Source organism: Gavialis gangeticus, unplaced genomic scaffold, assembly GCF_001723915.1.
Source record: "Gavialis gangeticus isolate Ggan-Ray unplaced genomic scaffold, GavGan_comp1, whole genome shotgun sequence".
NCBI lineage: Eukaryota > Metazoa > Chordata > Crocodylia > Gavialidae > Gavialis > Gavialis gangeticus.
Window position 1 is genome coordinate 6,215,960 of NW_017729000.1, and position 5,938 is coordinate 6,221,897.

The window sequence follows — 5,938 nt, forward strand, 5'->3', positions numbered from 1 at the left end:
GAGCCTGGCGTACCTGAGCTCCAGCTCTGGCGGCTGCCTTGATCCCTCCCCTGGGCAAGTGCCTGGGCTCAGAGCCTCGCCGCTGTGCTGGGAGGTTGTTGCTGAACAGGCTGGCTGGCCCTGGAAGGAGCTCATTGTCCTCCTCCCTTTCCTGCCAGCAACCTCACCCTCTCCCGGAAAGACACCAGAGCATTACCTGCCCCACCCTGGGGACAGCAGACACAGCTGGAAGTAGAGTTGGGGTGACCCTAGAGCCCTAGTCCAGCCTTCCAGGGGGGAGCCAGGACCTCAGCTGCTTGCACTGGGGCTTTGTGCTGCAGCCCATCACCACCTGCAAGCCTGGCCTAGGCCAGAGCAGGAGAAGGGCTGGTGGGGTAGCAGCGCCTTCCTGGGGGGTGAAAAGGAACAGGCCTGGTGTCCCAGGCAGGTGGGATGGGAGGGAGCTCTGGGTTTGTCCTTCCCGTGCCCCTGCAAAGTGATGGACCGGACATGTCCCGAGCCCTAATGAGATGCAATAGGCTAATGCCCCTTCCCAGCCCATTTGGCAGGGAGCGCCTGAGCTGTTTTCCAAGCTGCTGCTTGGGGACCACATGCTTCCTATGCCGCATTTCTCAGAAAGGGTTTCCTCTTGAAACGCCAGGCTGGAGCAGGGAGATGGGGGAGCCCATGGACCACCAGTCCCACTCGAAAGCCTCTTTATGCTGGAGAAGGAAGCAGCAGGTTTCTCCCCAGTGCAAGCGGTGATGGTCACAGTGTGAAACTCATGGAGTAGAAGAGGCCTGGCTGTATTGCCAGGCATCTGGGTGCTAGGTCGGAGGGTGGCTCCCCATATCCATCGTGGCATGAGCAAGGGGCTGACTCAGTATCTCTTAGCACGCGTGTGCTGGCACCTCCTGCATCAAAGGGTCCGTGTCACTGGGAATGAGGAGCCTCCCGGGGCGGCGGGGTATCCTCTTGGGGTCGAATATCCCCTCCCCACAGAGGGACTGGGGCGAGGTCTGAGCAGCGCTAATCCGCATAAGCCCGACACTGCTGCAGATGGAAGTGGTATGTGCTGCCCTCAGCCTCTCTGCCACCAAACAAAGGGAAACCAGGTCAGATTTAATCCAGGGGACGTGCTCAGGCCTGGCCTGCGTGGTCAGCTGGAGGTGTGAAAACATTGCACCCTGCTAGCCTCAGCAGCAGATGCCCCAGCTCTGCCCAGGGACGAGGGGCAGCCGAGGCATTCACCAGGGGCTGGGGGCAATAGTGCTATAGCACAGGCATCAGGATGGGCAAAGCACCAGCTCTCTGCACCCCCTGCCTCCAACCTCTTCAGCTTCCCTCCACCCTCCCCTTCCCCCCCAGCACGCGCTGCACCTCCAAACTTGCCACAGCGCTTCTTTTCCCCCGTCCCACTCCATCCCCCCACCCATGAAGTTCATGTCTCTTCACTTCAGAGTTGGAAACGCCAAATATTGGCTGTGCAAGGTGCTTCCCCGCCTTTAACAACGGCGGGTTGGGAACAACTCCAGGAGCGAACACTTTCGAGGAGTTTTGCGATGCGGACGCAGCTCCTTCGGGCGCCGGGCGGGGACAATGTCCGTCGCGCTTCTTTCTGACGACGGCTGGTGCCGCGATGTACGACTGCACACAATACTCAGCTCAGCTCGACGCAGGGTGGAAGTCGTTTTAATTAACAGCAGAGCGCAGAGCTCAGGCAAAGACTTGTCGCGGCAGGGCCTGGCCGTGGATACAGCCCAGCCCCGGCCCTAGAAGCCATGCTAGCCCCAACGAGCAAGTGTAAGTGTGAGCGCTTGCACACGGCAATGTGCACTTGGCATGGATGCAGCCCTTTGCAACGTCCCCCAGCCTGCAGGGTCCTTGGCTTTCTGTGGCCCCCCGCTCCAGGCAGCCCGGTGGCTTTTGTGGCTTTCTGCTGCGAAGCTGCAAATGAATCGTTCACTTAACAGACCGAGGCTGCCGTATGCGACACCCAGGAGCACTGCGTACACCAGCGCTCGGTGGCAACTGCTTATGAACGCAGCAAAAACCCAGGATCGGGCAAGGAATAGCAGCTTTGGGAACGGATGTGCCTGGAGGCTGACGGCTGTGAACCACAAGCGGCTGCAGGAGGGTTTTGGCTGCTCTTAGCCAGACTTGCCTGGCCGGGGCCTGGGTTGAGGAGGGAGCCAGGAGGCTGCGCTGCTAGCGGGGAGGGGCGCAGACCTGGACGGGGAGGACCAAAGCAAAGCACAGCATCACCCCGAAGACAAGCCGCGGCAGAAAGCGCCGCAGCGCCGGGTCAGTCTGGCGCGGGGGCGCGAGGCCCCGCGTGGCATGCCGACGGAGGCGCCTGGCGCCGGGGCCATGCCAGCATGGAGACGCTCGCTCGTTAATGTCAGCCCCTGGCAGGCTCGCCCACGATGGTTTACACGAGGGTGCAGGCCCAGGCTGGGCAGACGTTGCGCAGGGCTGTTGCAGCTTGGCAGCACATCGCCCGCCCTTCGCCCCTGCCGAGGGATAGGCAGAGCTGACCCACGGTCACTGCCACCCCTACCCCCGTGGGACCTTGCCATCATTGTGGGCTCAGTCATCACTTGAGAGCCTTTTATCTAGTCCTGCAGTAAGAAACTCAATCAAGAAGCTCCCCAGCGCCAAGGTGCAGCATCCAGTGCCCTGGCCCTGATCTCCCCCCACCACGGTCTCCAGCCTGCTACTCCAACGCAGCAGGAGCTACCCCTGCAAGAAACCTTCCTCCAGCCCGTGACCCGCAGCTGAGCCCAGGGCCTCCAGGAAGCCGTCCATGCAGGCACTCCCCTGGAGGAGCACGGCCCTCCTGCAACAGCTGAAAACAACCAGCGCCCGTGACTTGCCGCACCTGGAGCCATCCCTCGGGAGTCCACCTAGCCGAGACCCCCTCCCCCTGCATCTTCTGGCTCTCCCCGGGTTACTCCGCATCCAGCAGCTGCTGCCCACTCGCATGCACGCGCACGCCTGGGGGGCCCTGGTACCCGTTTGGGGTCCGCTTGAACTCCGGGCCCTGGCAGACGAGCCACGGCACCTGGGGCGGGTGCCTGGCAAGAGCATCTTCCCCCTGGACAGCCTCACCACTCGCTTACACGGAGCCCTTATCTCGCACCATTGCTTCATTTCCCGCTTGCTCCCCGTGGCGCAGGCAGCCGCAGCGACCGGGAGCTGAGGGCCGCACAACAACCATACAATAACGCAGCTCTGCCGGGGTCTCCAGGCTCCTCGGCCCCTTGCAGGCGTGACCTGCTGCAGACCTCCCAGCCTTTCCCCCCCATCCTCCTTCCCTGGCTGCCACTGCGGACCCTAAACTGGTGCCTTCCTGCTTTTCTGATGGCAAAATTCGCACACCCTCTCTCATGCAAAGGGGGGAGGCTCGGCTGGTGCTGGGCATGCACGCTCTCCCCCCACGAGGCTCGGGGAGGGGAGGGAGGTGGCCGGAGAGGCCCCTGGCTGCATAGATTGAGTGGACTGGCAGGGATGTGGGCCCTGTTACTGGACTCGTGGCCATGCAGGGCCTCTCAGTATCTCAGCACCAGGCTGTCCCAAGAAGTGGCTGGTGTCTAGCACAGGCAGGCAGCAAGCAAAGAGCTCATCCCCGGCTCCAGACTTCGAGGCACTGCTCTCATCGGGGCTCCGAGACAGGCAATTTGGCACCAGAAGGCAACGAAGCCGCCACGCAGAGGTGGGTGAGATTCAGCGGCGGTTGCTGCAGGGGTCGTGAAGCTCTGATGCAAGTTAGAGATTTGTTCGGCGTGGAGTCAAGTGGAAAACCAGTGACCTGAGCACGCAGGGAGGAGCAGCTCCATGCACTGCTGAACAACCCCCCCCGGGATGGTAGAGAACAGCAGACCCCATAGTGATGGGCACTCGTTGGGAGCCTTCTCGTCCTTCCCTCTGCCTTGTGACCCCTCAGTCACCCCTCTCTCCCCACAACAGGGGCACGGTCCCATGGGACACCCCCTGCCCTCCATCTTCCCTCCCACTCAAGTTCAAGCTCACCGAGTATGCAACAGTCGAGTTCTCCCTCCTGCTACATGGGCCATTTGTTTCCCAAGACTGCATGGGAAATAATTATGAGCTGAACTGCCAGGTGTCTTCCCCCGCCCCTTGCACGCACACAGGATCCCCCGTTTGTACATGGAGAATCCTGCATTTTGCACGCGCGCACACACATATGCTGGGGCTGTGCACACACAACTAGCTGCACCCACAAGCACTGATGGCACAGTTAAAAGCAGCCAGGTGGAAACGTGGGCCTGAAGACCTGAGGAAAATGTGTCTGGCTGGAGGGAGATTGATTGAGCAACCAGTTAATGACACCGAGGCTGAAAAGAAAAAAATAGATAACATTCCCTGAGTTTCCTGGCTGATTCTGAAATGGTCTTTGATCAGCTGCCACTAAAAGAGCAAAGGGAGCTTGGTGTCCAAGGGGGGAATAAGTGCGCCCTCATAACTCTGCTCCGGCTGTCACAGAGCAGACACAATTACAATAATCATCTTGCTTTGTCCCTTTTCTTTTTGTCTGCTTGTTGCATTACGGCATCTGGCTGCTTTTCTGGAGACGACAAAGGCAAAGATTGAGACTTGCCGAAATACAATTTTGTAAGTTAACGTTGTTCAATAGAAAGGGCAGGAAAAAACCAAGCCCGTTAGCTTCCCATCTCCCTCCTGCTCCTTTTGAGGAACAACGATCATTTTAACAGAGCGGCGCGCCCTGGTCTGACACCACAGACTTGTTTGGGAGATGAACAAGACCCCAGAGCATCACTGAGTATGTGCAGGCTTCGACTGAGTTAAAGCATCTCACAGGGTCGGTCAGGTTTTGTCTCAAATGCTGATATTTGTAGGCCCTTGGGGAGCCGCGAGAGAGCACTCGGCTACGTCTGGTGGCAAATGTGGGTCTCTCAGGAAGCGTCATCCCGTGCACTCGTACGTAGCGTTGTGGAATCGTGAGCATTGGCATGGATGAAGAGCTCAGCATGGAGCTGAAGAGCAAACTCAGAGAGAGATGCCCACGGGAGCGGCCTACAGGTGTGACGAATGGAGCTGGGCAACTCTTTTCTCAGCATCATTTCTCCAAGGCACTTTCGCCTCTGGTCACGACGGAGCAGAGGGTGAACTCCTCCGACTCGGCCGCTCTCAGACTGCGCCCAGCCACGAATGCACTCCTCCGCCGCGGCCTGGCAGCGAATAGTCAGTGCTGGGGCTGCAGCCCCTGGCTGTGATGAGCCAGACAAAGATGCATTTGCCCTCTCTGGGTGCAAAGTGCTCTCCCAGCTCAAACACAAATGCTGACACTGGAGCATGTCGGCACATCTGCAACGGGCACCTGTCCCGTGCCAGGAGGAGGCTACGCCTCATTCGTTTATCAAGCAAACGAACACCAGCAGCAACGCTGCATTATCCATAGTCCTGAGCAGCAAGAATGCCGCGAACGGGGCCAGCTCCTGCCTCTGAAGGAGCTCAGCCGCGGCTGGTGGTTCCAGGGAAAACCTGCAAGCGGGCAAATATGGAGAAACCCAGCTCGGCTGCTCCTGCTTCGCGACTCCCCCGGCTTTGGAGGTCTCCCCGGGGCCAGTGTAGCCCCGAGCCCTGCTCCAGCCCCTCCTGCTGCGACGGGTGGCACAGGCTTACCCCGTTCTCAGCAGCGCGGGGCTGGCTGCGGCCCGGCCCGGGGCTCCTGCCTGGCCCTCCTCCTCCTCCTCCTCCTCTTCTCCCCCCACTCCCCAGGGCTGAGCGCCCCGCTGATTTTTTTTAAGGGTCTCGATGTCCCAGTCGCCCAGCCCTGCGTGCGCGCAGCCGCTCCTGGGCCGGGAGCGCTCTGCCTTGCACACTAACCCTGGACGCAGAGGCCCGGCAGCGGCACCGCCCAGACACGCAGCGGGAGCGGGAGCGCGAGGGCCGCCGGCGGGTCCCGGGGCGCCCG